The sequence below is a fragment of the Carettochelys insculpta genome, chromosome 5, assembly GCF_033958435.1.
Source record: "Carettochelys insculpta isolate YL-2023 chromosome 5, ASM3395843v1, whole genome shotgun sequence".
Classification (NCBI taxonomy): domain Eukaryota; kingdom Metazoa; phylum Chordata; order Testudines; family Carettochelyidae; genus Carettochelys; species Carettochelys insculpta.
The window spans coordinates 25,886,696-25,904,691 of NC_134141.1; the positions used below are offsets into that span (position 1 = coordinate 25,886,696).

General features: G+C 44.0%; 1 protein-coding gene across 4 annotated transcripts in view; it reads right to left on the reverse strand.

Annotated features, from left to right (window-relative positions):
• The window catches only part of PIP5K1B (phosphatidylinositol-4-phosphate 5-kinase type 1 beta), a 153,678-nt gene extending 148,369 nt beyond the window's left edge, over positions 1 to 5,309 (reverse strand). For all 4 annotated transcript variants that reach the window (XR_012645641.1, XR_012645640.1, XM_074994811.1 and 1 more), the window contains exon 1: positions 5,102 to 5,309. The gene's annotated coding sequence lies outside the window, so the exon portion shown is untranslated. The remainder of the gene's footprint in view (positions 1 to 5,101) is intronic.
• Between the last annotated feature and the right edge of the window lie 12,687 nt (positions 5,310 to 17,996).

Below are 17,996 nucleotides of genomic sequence, written 5' to 3' on the forward strand. Positions count from 1 at the left end.
AGAATATGCAAATGAGACACCAGATATGTAAATCTGTATCTCATTTGCATTTTTATTTCCCTCATTTGCATCTCTTTCATAAGAGGAACATAAGTGTAGACACAGCCTTGTTCTCAGTAGCATAACTGTTAAGCTACTCCACTTAGAAGTGGTGATTGGACAAATCTTCCTTGGGCCCCTACCCCTTCTAGCTTTCTAAAAAGAAATCTTTCAAAAAGAGTATTAGCTACGTTTGTTTACCTACAAGCGTAGCCCTCTCCCAAGTTACTACCTACTCTTCCATCTCTTTCTAATGGAAATGTGCACACTAGTATAACAAAACACGAACCTTTAGGAGAGAATTGTATTGTGAACTCATTGGGTATCCAGAGACTTCTGGTTAAACCCAACTCAGCAAGAGAAAAAAACCTGAGTGGCTCTCCAATACAAGAGGCATAAGGAGAGACAGAAAGTAGTAGAACTAAACCAGCTTGAAAGAAAACTAGCTTAAAGTTCTCAGTAGAATTGTGAATACAATCCTGCCCTAGAGATTCATTACAACTATAAGAACATAAGAACGCCCATACTGGGTCAGACCAAAGGTCCATGTAGCTCAGCATTCTAATTTTTGAACAGCAGCCAATGCCAGGGCCCCAGAGAGAACGAACAGAAGTAGTAATCCATCTTGTCACCCATTCCCACCTTCTGACCAAATGAGGCTAGGAACATCATCTCCGCCCATCCTGGCTAATAGCCACTGATGGACCTATCATCCATCAATTTAACTTTCTGAATCCTCTTATAGTCACAATGTCCTCGGGCAAGGAGTTAAACAGGTTGCCTGTGTGTTGCATGCACACAATCAGATATACTGAGTAAGGGAGGATTCCTGCAGAAAATATGGTCTATGATTCTGTAATACAAGATATAGCCAAGTATATAGATACAATGAAGCAGATTTAAATGTGTGCTGACAACTCCTACTGGAACATTTCTTGAACGCTTAGCTTTGCAGACAATGTTCTTGTGATGCAGGTTTTGAAGGAGGAGTGTGTATGGAAAAATCTCACTGTACATTTAAAAAATATTCTTGATGATTGTGGGCGAGTAATAGGAGACAAAGAAGAATTATTTCAACTTCACCATTCTTTCCACTTTACTGAAAATTAAACCCTTCAATACATATTTGGTGCTCTCTGCCTCTCTCCTCTCCTTTAGCTAGCATGGTTTGATGAATAAGTTACAATGAGGTATGCGACATACATGTAAGGAATATTGAGAAATGATGGGTGCATGGCCTATAGCAGGACGGGATGGTTCTTCGACTCACAGTAGGAGGATGAACACGGAAAGCAAATGGAATTTCCAGTTTGCATACAGAGGGCAGATGGGGGAGTTTGAGCTTTTTGCCTCAGAAGGAATGGGGAAAGGTTGCAGCTTCTGGATTGTGCAGTATGTGATGAAGAGGATGAGATCGTAGGTAAAAGCTGGAAGGGGGTCAGCTTGTATAAGGAGGTAAGAATCCAGGTGTTAAAATCCCATCCAGCCCAAAATGAATAGATATAATGAAGACAGACTTTGAATGAGTCAGTGGTATTTTGAGAAGCTATGTGGTTCATATTCAAAATATGTATCACCCAGTAAGAGTAGGTTTAGAAGTCTCACTCTGTTCCATAGGCTGGTACTGGACAGCAGTTGAAGGGAAGAGAGAATGCTGATTATGATAATGGTGGTTGTATTTGAATACCTCTCTACCTCCCCTAAAGATACGAATTTCTGTACTTCTAAATGCTGTTACTGAGCATATTTTAGTTATAAAATTAGGCTCTTTGGCCTACATATCTTTAAACTTTGGTGCCAACTAGACAGAAAGGGTAACAATGGTTTACACCACACTTTCCACACTCAAAATCTCTGAAAGCACTTTACAAAGTCATGAGTTAAACACTGGTACAGGTTGAACAACTCTAGTCTGGAACTCTAGTCCAGCAACATCCGTTATCCAGCAAGATTTTAGTGAGCTGGATGACCACTTACCAGGAGTGTGGTCAAGTTTCCCATTGTCCCGTAAAGTTTGTTTACAGCCACCAGTCCTGGATCTCACTGTTCTGTGCTGTTATTTAGTTGTCATTTACCCCAAATGTCTTCGAAGATCCCAAGGGTGCCAGACAAGAGTAGTTCAACCTGTAGTACAGTGACTACAGCAGTCAAAAATGCTGATGCACTCAGCAGCAGCTCCGAATTCTGCAACATAAAGTACTCAGTACTTTGTGGGAGCTCTGTACCTATCTCCCATTGAAACAAAAAAGTTGGACTACATGCCTCCAAGGAGCAGATGAAGCTCTAATAAAGGAAATGTTGCTTAAGATACCAGGTTCTTTGAGAAGTACCAAGAGATTTAACAGCCATTGGTTATGCATCATACAAAAAGCAGATAGTGGTTATTAGTGTAATGGATCTGCATGGAGATAAGGACCTACGAGTATTATATAAACCAAACTCTAAGCAACCACCAAAAAGGGACTTTTAGACTTTCTGGTTAATTCTGTGGTGCTTAAAAAAAAAAAAATCAGCTGCAATTTCCAATTTATTTGGGTATTAGAGATGAGAAAAGCTTAATTCATACATCTCTCACAATTTTAAGCATGTGCTCAAGTCGCATTTACTTCACTGAGACTTAAGGACAGGTTTAAATGTTTTGCTCTAACAAAGTCTGAGACATAATCCTGCATTACTGAGAAACCAATGGCAAAAATCTCACTGGCTTCAATGAATGAAGAATCATTTCCAGAACTTCAAGTTACATTTACCTAATAAGGGGGTGTGGAAAAACGTTGCTAACTGCTTTGTGAGTATTAATTACTTACCATGTATGAATTTTTCTAGAAATTTTAATTACGAAAGTAGACTTGGAAAACAGCATCTCTCTATTTAGACTTCTATTTTTAGCCCATGATATACAAAGCTATATGGAGCAAAAAAAACTGATGAAAACTGAACTTAATGGAAAAACGTTTGAAGAGCACTGAAAAATGCCAAAGCAGTCACTATGGCTACCAAGTCAGCAGTACAGGTATTTTGTGCTCAGAAAGTTACACAGAGGATTTTAGAAGATAATTTAATTGAACAGTTTATGAAAAAGCATAGGTCACAGTAATTCTTATATATATTAGAAATTTCTGTCCAGGTCACAAACTGAAGTTCTTAAAGAAATGCTTTTAATAAGAATGCTCTACCCAGGTTGTTAAACTCCAATTCTCTCATCTGCCAATGCTCAAATTCTGCTTTGAATTGAGTCCTTCCTGAATTATTGAAGATCTGTATAAAACATTTACAGAAACAGATCATGTAGTTTGTTCTTGTTTGTGAAAAGGAGAACTGTTTCTTCACCTCAAACAACATCCTTTTAAGAGTGACATGCGCCAATTGCTACTGACATTTACTTTAGAAGACCTAATGGAACATATTTCTGAAGCAGTAATGAACACAGCAATTACACAAAGTTTTTCATATGGTGAAGAGGAAAAAAAGAAACTAAGCATACTCCAGACTGATACTGACTACCCTAAGCAGTGTATCAGCTGGTTCCAGGAAGCAGGGCCGTTTTAGGTAAGCCACCTTATGGCACTCCATGATAGCCTGAAACATAGCAGACCTACTTGTTATTCAACAGAAATCTTAAAGCCATCCATTCCAACTGCCATAGTCCTTCCCCACTCCTCCAAACACAGAAATAAACACAGATGTACACCATAACCCCTATACATATCCTTAGTTTTAAGGATGTAAGTATTCTCACTGAGTTTCAGTTTAAGTCTTTGCAGAATCAGGACCCAATTCACACACAAGTCCCAAATTCTTCAGTCCATGAAGTTTATTTTTATACCGAGTTACAGGAAGTTTGTAGAGCTCTGAGATACATGCAGCTTAGACCGTATCTTGTGGCATTCTTTTCAAAGAGGATATGACAGTATTTTAGGACCAGACCTCCAGAAAATGGCTTTATATATAGCCAATCCTACTGCAATTATAATCAGGCTACCAGCCTGCTAATCTATGCACATATTCATTAAAATGTAGAAATATAATTGCTATAAATCCCCTTGTTCACTAGAGGGTTTTTTCTCTCTACACACTCACTGAAATTCAGGTTTACATTCATTATAAATCATCATTGCTTCCCTAGTGATTCCCCTACCTAGAAAAACACCTATTCAACAACCTACCTAAAACAATCTTCTAGATGCAATTACATTGTAATGAGGGACCTCTGTCACTTGAATGAAGGCTTCTGCTACAAAGGTTGATATTAGGAAGGATGACTTTCTGCTAGGGTTACAAACCTCCAAAGAAAAGAGTCAGATTGTTACTCTCTCCTCGGTAGTAGGCTTCCCCTATCCGAGGTCAAAATCCTCTCTCTCACACACACCCTTCAATACCTTGTTTACAACGATCTCGCAGCGCTAACGTCTATGATGCAGGCAGAGCCTCAGCATGAGGGGGTATGTGTGTTTGCTTGGTTCGCAGCAGCAGCAGCAGCAGCAGCAGCAGCAGCACCAATTGTAACTTGCATAAGAGTGGCCCTGGAGCATTAGCCTGGCTCCAGAGCACTGCTCTGACTGGCTGGCACGGAACAAGGCAGCTCACCACCTAAACAACTTCCTAGAACCAAGTTACAACCCATCGTGCCAGCCACAAGGCAGCAGCAGAGACGCATTAGCACCAGCAGGGCTGTCAGATAAACAAACCTGCCTGGGTGACCGAAGAGCGGCGATGTGGCCGTTTCCCGCCCTCCCATGCTTGCCCCGGTCCGTGCAGAGCGCCGGGCGCGGGGGAGGGGGGCGCTTAAGGCTTTGCAGCGTTTGATGTCATTGCACCCACAGCCCCACCTGTTCAAGCCGGATCCCTGGCTAGGAAGGAACGAAAAAACCGGAGCAGGACGGACCCCGGCCGGCGACACGCATGGGCCCAGGCAGCCCCGCTCTCACCGCACCTCCGCCCGCAGCGGCCCCCCCGCGAGCCTCCCCCCTGCCACCAGCCCGCTCCCCCGGCCCACGGCCGCCCGCGCTAGCAGCGGCTGTCACCGCCCCACCGGCCGCCGGGGCGAGCCTCCCGCACTTGCCTCCAGCCCCGCGGGGAGCTCCGGGGCTCGGTTCCCGCCGCTCTCCTGCTGCTGGGGCGGGGGGTTCAGCGCCGCCGAGCCGCCCGCCCCTCCAGCCCCGGTACTCTGCGCGCCTCCCAGCCACGGGGCTGCGCCGCCGGCTGAGGCCCCGCCCGGCACCCGGCAGGCTCTTCCCCTTCCTCCCGCTGTCACCTCCTCTCGCGGCGCAGCGCCGCGGCCCCGGCGTCTCCCCACTGACCCTCCTGCGCCGCGCGCCCGCAGCTGCGCCGCCAGCTGGGCGGCGCCCGCACCTGGGGCCTTGGCGCTGCGGGGCGGGGGCGGGAGGAGCCGCGCGCTGCAGGTGCGTAACTCCCCCGCCAGGCCCGCGGCTGCAGGGGCAGGTGCTTCCCCTCAGCCCGCCTTGCTCCGCGGGGGTGGGGGCGCCTGGGGCACCTCGTCCCGCTGCCTGGTCGCGGCCACCTGTCGGCTCGTGCCTCCTGCGCGGGTTGGGGGCGGGGCTGGCCTCTTCCTGCTGCCCCGCGGCTGGGGCTCAGGGGTTCCAGTCTGTGAGACCCCTGGGCCTGGTCGTATTACAGTGTGAGCCAGAGCCGCGACAGGGACACTCTTCCAGTCAGACCACCCCGCCCCCCCGCATCCTTCACAGGATTTGCCAGCTCCGCCGGGTCCTGCCCCATTGCTACGCTCACAGCTGCAGCCGCTGGCTGGGTTGGGGGTGTTGCTTGTGGCTGGCGAGCAGTGGTCCCTGTAAGCTGAGTGCTCGGGCAGCCGTCCCAGGGGAGAGATTGGGGTGCTGCCCAGCTGATTGGCAGGGCGCCCACAGGTGTGTTTCTATTGGTGGTGCAGAGCCGCATGTGCCTGGGTGGGTATAACAGAATTTATTCGACCCCGATGGAAAAAATGAGAGGGAACACTGCTTGGGAGTTTCGTTTGTTTTTTTTTTTAACTTCTCTCATCCTGCCCAGCCATACCCACTCTGTTTTTATTCCACTCCCTAGAGGACCCACAGGATCCCAGTTTCTTTATGTCCCCTGCACCTCTCGTATCCCCTCCTTCTGGAGGGGTGTACACTGCCCAGTTTGTGCACAGCTCATTTAGTGAATTGCCTGTGGGACTGGGCACCAGGAATCACACCCTTCCCATCCACACGATGGATTGGGGTAGCAGCTCCAAAACCCTGCGCTTTTGGGGGCCTTGCAGCAGCTGCCTCAAATGTCCTGGCTGCATCTACACTGGCAAGTTCTTTCAAACAATTTTTCGAAAGAAGAGGGCTCTTTGAAAGAGCCTATCGAGCGTCTCCACACACAAAGCGTTCTTTCGAAAGTAAATCAAAAGAGTGGGGTGCTTCTTTTGAAATTACCCTTCTCTTCCCGTTTCAGGAAGAGTGCCCCCTGTCAAAAGCTTCTTTAGAAAGAAAATGTGCGTAGATGTTCTGCAGGGCCCTTTCGAAAGAACAGTCTTCATTTTCAATGCCTGCCCTCTTCTTCTGAAACAGTGGGGCTGTGTGGATGCTCTCTTACAAAACAGCAGATCACTCTTGTGCGTGGACACAGTTTTTTGAAAGAAGCTCTTTCAGAAGAAATCTTCTGGAAGAGCTTCTTTTGAAAGCTCTCTGTAGTGTAGACGTAGCCCCTATGGACAGGAGCCACAGGGCCCAGGACAGCATGAGGGATTATGTGGCGGGCCTAGCATGGGGCAGCAGAAAGGGTTGCTCCCCACCACTAATCATGACAAAATGACCCAACAACCTGCTCCACTGTGCTGTGCTTCACCATAGCAGCAACAAACAGACCATCCTGCCCTGGTCCCAGAGTGCTCCCTTTCCTGCCACTCCTGCAGAGCAAAGTGGGCTGGAAGATGGCAGTGGAGCAGAGCAGGCTGCCCAGTCACTCCAGCCCCTGCAACCATGGTGTGTGCAGAGAGAGGGGCCACCCTTGCTGCTGTCCTGCACCCAGCTCCCCCTGGTAATTCCCCAGTTTGTGACACCTCAGGGTGGGGGTGGGGGGCGGGTATTCAGGCAAGGATGCAGAACAGGGGCAAGGCAGGGCCTATTTGGGGGCAGGAGAGGGGTTAGCCTAAGTTCTCTCTAGCAATGCCCCTGTCAAGAAGTCATGACAATTATTTGACAATGTGTCAATGATTCATATTAATGGTTTTGGGGAAGCCATCTGTTTACCCATTAGACAGTAATGCAAAGAATTGAGGATTAATATGCATCTTTGTCAAGTGCTTTGGTATGTAAAACATTGTAGAAGTGCAACATTATAAAAATATTCACATAACACAAAGAGTAATTATTTTTGAGGAGGAACTGTACTTCTGCTATGGTTTCATGCCTATCTATAAAACCAGATTAAAAATAATCTATATTTGTGTGAGTGTTTGCTGTGTATGTTGTGTTCCCAAACTCAGAGAAGTTGAGGAGCCATTCTAGATGTCTTTCATTCCCAAAACAATGGGATGTTCCTCAAGACAGAAAGCATATGTAGACTCTGAGGTGATACCTTCAAAGAAAGCTAGATTTTTGGGGGGGGAGAGGTATGTCAAAGAGTTACACCCTGAGTGTAACTAACTCAAGCAAAGCGAGGGTTCACAGAAAAGTCATTCACATGAGCCCTATCCACTCTTTCAAGGCCCAAATTCCATCCATGAACTTCCCCACCGCCTCCTTCATCTGTCTCAGGTGGATGCCACATAAGGGATATCCATTTGGGGGTCCAGAGAGAGCACTGAAAGAGGCAAAAAGGCAAGGCCAAGAATAAAGCAAGTTGAAGATACCATGAAGATTTTCTGTTAAATAGGATGGGTGAGGTGGGAGAAGCATTCACCCATCACAGAAACATCTTGATTCTCTAGCAGGCTCAAGTTATCACCACAAAATGAGCTATTGTGCCATGTCACTGGAGCATGAACAAGGAGTGCTACACTAGCGTTTGTGCCATTCAGTGATGGGGAAAGCAACTATAATTCAAGAAGCTGAAGGTGGAAGATCCTTCTTTATAAGTTTGACCCATTTTTACTCTTTTTGGAATAGGCTCATTCTCAGACCATGCAAACTTAATCTCAGTATTTATTACTGTAAATTAGTATCATTTCACATGCTGATTTATGCAATGTGGGATTACAGAAAGTGCAAAGGGCACTACATAAAGTATGTGTTACAGATGTATCATTTCAAAGTCCTGCTTTCATTTGTTGTTCCTTTCACTTGGGCCTTTACTTTCAGTAATGCTAAGTGACCGACAAGAGAGAGAGAAGCTGCAGCCTAGGTTTACACAGTGGATGTTAGTTATCCAGTTCCAATACTGTTGCTTCCTCAAATCTGTCTGGGACATAGGTGGCAGGGACAGTTGCTGACAAACTAGTGTCTGGGCCACTTGTCTCCCTTTGTTTCTTGTTGAGGGAGGGACATCTACTCAGCTTTTCTTGTTAGCAGTACTGTTCTGAAAGCATCCTAGGCAGAGGGAAGAGCTGCCTGCTCCTCGCCCTTCAACCCTCCTTTTGCAGTCCCTTCAAAGTGGCAAATTGTTTTTGTGATCCCCCAGGAGACTACAGTATTGCCAACACCAGGCACTTCAAAAACCACAAGTGAAATCACTAACATGTCACAATGAGGCTTGGTTAAAAACAATCATTTTAGATTTTCTTTGAGAGCTACTAAATGCATGCACTCCACCTTTAGAAGCTTTGCTCCCCAAAAGACAGGTAGGAAGTTATGCTGTTTAAATTACCCTGAGATGAATGCAATCTTTTTATCCAACAGTTGGTGCTGTAAAGTAAAAACAAACAAACAAACCACCACAATGACTCTGATGAAAAGAACTCTTGATAACTTTGCAGGAACTGGCAACACTGACCATCTGGGATGGTGGAAGCAGAGCAAATAACTCCTCCTCCTGCTTGTGGGACTCCAGAGAATCACCCTGTAGTATGAGGAACAAGCTGATGTGAACATGTCTGCCTTGGTAGCAGTGAAGGGGGAGCTCAGGCACCTGGAGGATACCTTTCACCCACCACATGGCTGTGTTGTTTGAAGGTATTAATAGTACCCGGGAACCCCTTTCCCAGAAAGCAGAAGTAAGTAGAGATGAAGCCCCTTAGCTACCAAAGTCCTGCATTAGGAGGGTGGAAAGTATTTTCCATTCAGCAGCCCTGGAGTGAGACCCTCTTTCCCCTAGGAACAGTCATGATGTTGCTTTATGCTGGTATCAGTCAAATCCTAGGCCACTCTATTTCAGAGCTGATTTGGGTCCAAGGTTGCTGTTCCCATTTTGGCACAAGAGGCTCTTAGCAGATTTTACACCCTGAAAAAAACAATCTTCATGTTTAATGTTATGCTGCCTTTCCCTGCCAGATTTCCCCTTTCAATACTACTTAGCCATACAGCCCTTCCAAAAACCTTTTTGTTTTTAAATAATGGAAAATTATTTGGCCTCACACTCATCATACTAAAAATATCTGAACCATTTCCTCTCAAACTTTTGGAAATATTAACCTTAGGCAGGACCTAAGCACAGATAAATTCAACCCATTAGTTGATATTATGGGTGACTGGAAACAGAGCTAAGAATGAAGATGGTTAACCAACCTTAAGTAGGACAGTCAGTAGGGAACTGAAAATTAATTGTAGTTTAGGTGCAAATGACGATAGCTTGACCACATTTATAACATGCAAGCACAATGCAGTCCAGACCAGTAATGCAGTCCAGACCAGCCAACTTCACAGAGCTGAAAACCATTCTGAGTCAGGTCAGATGGCACAAAGAATGTAATTAGGAAAAATATGACCGATACTTGGGAGTAATTCAAGAATATTTGACTCCATTTCCATAAAGGTGCAATCCCATAAGTGGGGAAGAAGGCAGTGCTCATTAAAAAAAGCAACCTGGTTTAGCAGGAAGTGGAAGCAGCTGCGTAATAGGCTCCTCAGAGGGCCAGATGGTCTAGTAGGTGGCACACCCAATAGCAACCTCATCCCCCAGCAGGAGTTTTTAGTCCTATTTGTCACCCCTGGTTCCTGCCAGCACTGAGCTATCCATGGTTCTGGTGCTCTTTCAGCCAACCAGGAACGCAGTCCCCTCTCCTGCATCTCCCAGCAGCGACTGATCTCATGTTGGCCCGGCAGCTCAACTTATGCTAGTCTTCTGGGCCCTTATTGTTGGCTCCCTGTAGTCCCTTTCCAACTGGCTGTGTCCCACTCTGCCATTGTAGGCAGCTTGGAGGATCCTCTCAATTGCCCTTTTCAGGGGTGCAGGTTTGAAGGGCCATGAGGCCTGATTATAGTCTAGGAGTACCTACGCATGGAACAAATATTTAACAAGAGAAAGGTATTATGTGATCCAATGGCTTGAAGATGAAGCTAGACAAATTCTGATTGAAAATAAGGCATACATTTTTAATAGTGGGCATAATTATCCACTGGAATAATTTACTAAAGGTCGTGGTGGATTCTCCATCAGTGAAAAATTTTAAATCAAGGTTAGATTGTTTTTTTCTAGCAGATCTGCTCTAGGAATTATTTTGAGGAAGTCCTATGGCCTGTGCAATACAGGAAGTCATATTAGATGATCAAAATGTTCCCTTCTGGCCTCAGAATCTATGAAAGATCCTTGGGATGGCCAGGCAATGAGAAAGAAGGAGGGAGAGCAGTAAATATGGTGAGGGAAAGAATGAATCACAGGTGAAAGAAAGAAAAGATCAGTATTTTTTCTATGACAGAGATAGATGAGAGTAATGGTAATAGTGATGGAGCCCATTACCATTATATCTGAGCAGCTTACATTTTTAATGTATTTATCTTCACAACACCCTTGTGAGGAAAGGAAGTACTATTATCCCCATTTTACAGTTGGGGAACTGAGGCACAGAGAGACTAAATGATTTGCCCAGGGTCAGAAAGGAAGTCTGTGGCAAAGAGAAAAAATGAAATCTGGATCTCCCCAAATTACGAGCTTGTTGTCAACCTCTACTGAATCCTGTCTCTCAATGGTAGTCCTTTTTTTCCTAATAGTTTTACTCAACTGAGAATATCACTGTTTATCACACATTTTGGAGGACATTGCCACACTTGTACACCATGGTGGACTGAAGTTATGCTGCTATCTACTTGACATTTCCTTATGTCTCTGTTTCTTTTGTTGTAGTAGTGTGGTACAAAGGGGATGTGCTATTTCATGGGCTTTATATTACTCAGACAGAGATGAGATTTGGCAAAAGCATAGGACAGGTGAAAACAATAGCTAGTTCTGTAGCTATACTGATGTCATAACTTCTGGGTCCAGAAGAGGGAAGGTCCTTTAACAGAACTACTGGGATTGTTTGCAGTCTGAGATAGGTTAAAAAGACATGCTAAAAATGAGGGGAAATATGTTTCAAAGCACAGTGACTTTATTTTGAACGAGTCTCATAAGCGTAGCTGTATTAGTCTGTAGCTTCACAAAAAACAAGCAGTCTCACAGCACCTTAAAAACTAACGATTTTATTTATTAGGTAATTATTATCTAATAAATAAAATTGTTAGTCTTAAGGTGCTATTTGACTGCTTGTTATTTTAAGCAAATTCATTTCATCAATGGAAAATTATTTGATTTTTATATTTCCTCATCCTGGTGCCTGAATATGTGCACAAGCATTATAGCATAGCATTATAGCACAAGCATTATAGGTATAGCATTCTCATGCAGGGATAAATAATTCCACCCACTGCAGGAATTACTGGGTAAAATCCAGCAACATGTGCAATGTAGGAAGTAAGACTATGGTCTGATCTACACACTTAATGTTTAGGTCAACATAATGCTTTAGCTCAGGGACATGAAAAACCCACACCCCTGAGCAATAGAGCTATGCTGAGCTAACCTCCACTGTCAATGCAGGTGGGTCAAAGGAAGAATGGCTGTGTATGCCTAGTTTCTATTGCTCTAGGAGATGGTGTCCCCCCACCAAGGATAAAACCCCTTGTGTGATGCATCTATACCATGGGATATACCAGCATAGCTTTGGCACTGTAACTATGCTGGTAAAAGCCCTGTACCTAGATGATCACAGTGGTCTCTTCTGTCCTTACAAATCCATTGATAGGGTTTGCTGACAGAACTTGCTCACCCAAATCTGGGAAATCAACTCAAAATAGCAGACACACTCTGGGTGCTCTGTTCAGTAACTCTGGAAGCCTGGAAGAAAAACACACTCCGAATGAACGCTAGATTAGTCAGTTTGCCTCTGGTCACACTCCAGGTGGTGTGTCAGTTTTCTCAGATGCTATAAAGCTGTATTTTGGGCAGATGTAGCTAACTGACAGATTTAAAATCTTTAAAAGCGACCTAAAGCAAAAGGACAGCTCACAGTGGGGCACTGTTCCTGCAGGCACTCATGCACATGGGTAACTTTTAAATACAAGAGTAGTTCCATTGTACTTAAATGTAAGATTCTGTGCCCAGTTCCTCATGGGCCTAAGTGCATGCAGAATGAGAGACTTGATTTGTATTAACTAAGGGCAACTCCCAGTGAGAAAGATTTACCTGAATATGCGCTCAGCTCAAACTAAAAAGAGGATTCCAAGATATGTGAAAACAGAGAAAATAGCATATTTTTAGAATCTTCTGTTTAGTTGTTGACAAACAAAAGCCTGGTATATACTTGAATGGAAAGTAATCTTCCATAATGCAAAATATAAGAGATTAAGTTTCAAAGATCTCAGTTAACACCAAGAACCGTACAAGTTAACTTGGAGGCCAAAAAGAAAAAAAAAAGGTAATTATTTGCTGTCCGTTTACACAGAACTACAAAGAGAGTTCCTTTTCTAAGGTAAAATAAATAATTTTTTGTACTGTGTTCCTAGCATCAGAAACCATCTCCCTCACCATGATCTTCAATGAACAGTTTGGAGTGGTTTGCTTCAGAAAAAACTATTTTTCCAGTTGTGATGATATGATCAACTTAGAGGAAAATAGTCTAGTTATGCAAACTATATATTAAAACAACATTACGTATTCTCACAAGAAATGCTGTTTCGAAGATCCAATTAGTATTTTATTTGGTCTACACTTACCAAGACATTTGAGTGTAACTCCTCCCGGATGTCCAGCAGAGACAGCAATTTAAGAGTTTCTGCTAACATTCCACATCTGAAGCCTCATCTCTAGTAATCCCCCTCTCTCACCACCCGCAGTCTAACCTACATAACTTCAGTTATGCAAATAGCATAGCTGAAGCTGACGTACTTACCACGGTGTCTTCTCTGTAGTAAGGTCTTGGCAGGGAGGGTCCTCTCCTTTTGACTCCACCTACTCTTCTCATCCTGGTGGATTACCACAGTCAATGGGAGAGTGCTCAAAGACCCATTTATCACATATAAAGAGATGTAATAAATAAGCTGCTGGTGGATCAGTCACTTCAACATTGATCCATTGCATAAACGAAGACAAATCCTAACAGATTTCTGGGCTCCAGTGCCCCAGTTATTTCTTATCAAGTGAAATGTACACTTGATGGAATGGACTAAATGTGTTTCATTGGAGCCAGCGAGGGTGTGGTTTGTTGGGCCCAAACTCTACCGTCTCCACTGACTGCTTATATAAAACTAAACTTTGTTCTTAAGGGATTTCCTTGCTTTGTGCTGACTGGTTGCAGGCTTAGTTTTTCTTAACTAAGATGATAACATGTTGAACATCCCCCCCACATACACCTTGCTCAGCTGCTTTCCAAGCACAACTCAGGTCATTGTAATCTCAGCCAAGAGGATGAGTTTGCAGGAAGGAACATATGCATATAAGCCACTGATGTAATGCTTTCCAGGGGCTCCTAAGGTTGTATGGCACCTAGGAACTACCTGCCCTTAGCATGAGGCAGTGTGGGCTCACTCTACCAGCCTCTGGCAACACATGCACACACATTTGGACCTCTGCAGGCCTCACTCTCCTTGTAAGCGCTAGTGAGAGGCACACACCAACTCCTGAGCTCAAGTCCACTGAACACCCACAGAACTTTCAGATTTGCTACTCCCAAAGAAATAGTTTATGGCAGCTTGACAGATTCAACTCAGGATCACCACTCTACTTAACACACTGCACATAGAATGAAAATAGATAATGTAATAGAATGAAATGATAGATTTAGTATAAAAGGATAAAGATTCAAGAGAGATAAAATAGGACTATTGGAAACAAATGTTACATATATAACAAGAGCATGACATGAGTTCTAGAGTCTTAATTAAGCAAGATAAACAACAAGATTAGATTACCAAACAATAATTAATACTTGGTTACCCAGTACTTGGCTGAGATCCCTTCCCATAAAAATCAGTCTGGCTGCCTTCTTATCTTTACAGATTAACAGAATATCTGGGGGATCACCTGCATTCCAATTAACGTTTCAAAAGTTAATTGTCTTACTCCCAAACAGGATACTCCATGCTGTTTTTTGTTTTTTTCTCCAGCTAATCAATTTGTTGATTAGCATTTTGTTCAAACTGTATATAGGCATCCATTGTGAAACATCATATTTAATTTCCCCTTAAGCAGCCGCTGTGAGATCAACATCTTTTCCCTCCATCTGTCAAGAGCAGGTGAACTACCTTTTGGTGACCTGCCTTAACTCACAAACCCAGAAAACATAATTTTTCGTATCTATGCACATAACTCTTCACATATTTTCTGTATAAATGTTTTGTAATAATTATGATAACCCAGGCAACACAGGCTTTTATTAGCGATTTAAAATGATATTTGGTGGACTAGAATGCAGGTATCAGACCATAGGATCCTTCATGCACTCTTTCTTCCTGTGTCTTTTGGCATCCAGAGAACCTTGTGTCACAACTGACCTGATTGTTCTCAAATAAACCAAGGCATTTGTATATACCTCTTGGAATATGAATATCTTTAGCGGAAAAAGAAGATTCTAAAGCCAACAATTCCAGTCACTTCTGTCGTGTGCTTAGTCTTTTGGATTTCTACCTGTTCTCTTCAACTGGCAATTTCAGTACAAGTTGAACCTCTCTCGTCTGGCACTCTCTCATCACGCAACATCTGTAATCCAGCATGATTTTAGTTAGCCAGATGACCAGTTATCATGGGTGTGGCCAAGTTTCCTGTGGTCCCATAAAGTTTGTTTACAGCCACCAGTCCTGGCTGTCAGTGTTCTGTGCTGTTATTTAGCTGTAATTTACCTCTAAATGTCTTCCAAGAGCTTAGTAAGTAGTGGAAGTGTTGGTAATGCTACTAGACACAGTGCTACTCTTGTGGTCTGGCAAATTCTCTGGTTTGACACTGGTGAGATCCTGAAGATGCCGAACTAGAGAGGGTCAACCTGTGTAAGCTTTCTTTTAGGCTTAACTGTAGAGTTATAGCATATGTATATCGGATGGTGCTTCTGTCAGCCCTGGGACAGGATGTTCCCAATACATAATTAGCCACAGTCTCCTATGTTTTGAAGAGAACCGGCCAATTTAAACTAAGGGCCATAGTTGGCTTGGATCTACACATTACCAACATACCTATTTTTCAAGGCTTACAGCTGGATAAACCAGTCTGCTGTCTGTCCAGTGCTTTGCAGTGCTGACTAGCCTGTTTGAACACCGGACTGGAAAATATGCTTATGACAGGGGACAATATTATCAAAGTGCAAGATGCCAAGATGGGAATAACGACACTGCATCCATCAGTGTCTTTAGGTTCAGTGGAATGTTTAATTTTGTTTGTGCTTAATCTTGCTTCACTTGAATTCAATTTTGATCTTTCACTGACTCCAGTGGGTGCAATTTTAGGTTCTTTGTGCTGTACAGAAGACATATTCAAGATAATACAGTATCAACATCTATTATATCAAAGTGAATTATGGAAAGTCAGAGAAATCTGTGTTTCAAGCATAAGTCCTTCAGGATTCATTCAGAGGTACCACTGGGGTAGTGGGCATCAGAAGGGCATCCATTTACACCTGAGGACCTTGTATATACCCTTTCACACTTACACAGGTTAAGACATTTTACCCAGTGAGAAAAGAATCCAATTTTCTTTTAAAATCCTTCTAGCTAGACATTTGTTCTCTCCCTCCTAAAAAAAATCATCTAAACATACCTGTGTCAAGGATGTTGTAGTGAGTGACTTAGGTCAGGAAATCTAACCATGGAAGCAGTGACTGTTCAGTGATTACCTGCATTCTGGTTCACAAAGAATATCCTTGATCTTACAATGGGATATATAAGGCTGTTGAGCTTTGCCCACATGCAGGCTAAGGGCCTCTAGTTTTCACAGGCTTGATTTTGTGAGTGTCTAAGGCTACATCTACACTACGAGATAAATTTAATTTAAGGCAGTTAGCTCAATATTACAACGTTATTGTCTTCACTGTAAATATTGATATAAACATCATTGGAACCTGCTGGGTGTAGTGTCAAATTTGAATTTTAAAAGTTCAAATAAAGGCTGGTGTGGAAGCATCGCATCTTAAAATTGAATTTATTTGCCTCCAGAGGTGTCCTGTATGTACCCCACAGTGCCCATCAGTGCTCTGCTCCGGCTGCTGCTCTCCAGGTGTGTAGAAATTAGATAACAAGAAGACCGGGAATTTCAAATCAGGACCAGGAAGCCTTTGGTGGTGGGATCATGTTTGTGGAGAAGGCTGATCAGAAAGGTCTTTCTTTCTTTGCTATGAGCCCTGTGAGCACATCTACCCATTACAAATAGCCCCAGCATGGAGTTTGTGGTTCTGTCCCTACAGTTGGTATTTTTTTCTGCGCTGCCTGATGCCAGCTGCTGCCATGCCACACCATGTGGCAGCAAGGCTGTTGTGGGGGTCGTGCTTGCCTAAGTGGCTCAGAAACTTCTCAGTGGCTTACATTTGTGCATGCTCCACCCTCCCTCTTCCACAGGCACCAGGCAGTCAGGGTATTTCTCATGCTTAACCACAGCACATAGCTAGCCTCCGACCCAATTAAAGGATGTGCCTACCATTTGGTGTGGACCAGGCTGCCAGGTAGCACCTTGTCCTGGCTTGTAAGTGGTTAAGGCTCCAAGGGTGGGAAAGATTTTGGGGGGCTTGCAGCAATCTGGGGAGACTGTTTCAACTGGCCCCCCACCAAAAATATTTTCGGGGACTTTCTGCTGTCAGGTGGATGTCTCCCCCAGCAGCTACAGATTACAGGGGCTTGCAGCCACCCAGGGCAACTACTTCAACTGGGACCCCCCCCAGTGAAACTCCCCCACTCCCTGCCCCAAAAAGGAGCTGGAGGGCTAGCTAACATCTTGGGTTGTTGCTGCCACAAGGGGGAAGTCTCCTGTAGCAGCTACAAATTGTGAGGGCTTGCAGTCGCTCAGGGGGAACAGTTCAAGTGGCCCTTGAGCCATGGACCCTGCACCCCAAAGCCAAAAAAAGATTTTCAGGGACTATGTCAACTGGCCATTCAACCTCCCAAACACCAAACCATCTCACAATGAAATGTGGTGAGCCGCATCCCTCGTGTTGGCAATTTCTGTGTAGTGAAGATGGAAGACAAAAAATCTTTTTTCCTAGCCTTTTCTATCCTCTTTTTTCTACCTTTGGACCCCCTTAACGCAGGGAAGAGTGGGTGGAGGGCCAGTTGAAAATACAGACTGTGCACAGAAGCTGCATAGTCGACTGGGAACCAAAAACTCTTTCCTCAGTAACTCTCTTTTTTCCAAATCTTTACTATCTACTCTTCCTTCATGCTTTTCATTGTCCCTGTGTTATTTTCAGGGATCAAATACAATCAAAGTAGGGGAGGGGGAACAGTCAGTGGATGGCCAGTTGTGAAGAGACAAACCTGCTGATTTTTATAAAATCCTTGCTAATTCAGTTACAGCTACAGTTTTAAAAAGCAATTCAGTTATGGACGAAAGACATTCCTTTTAATTTGGAGATCTTCGTTGACACCCTA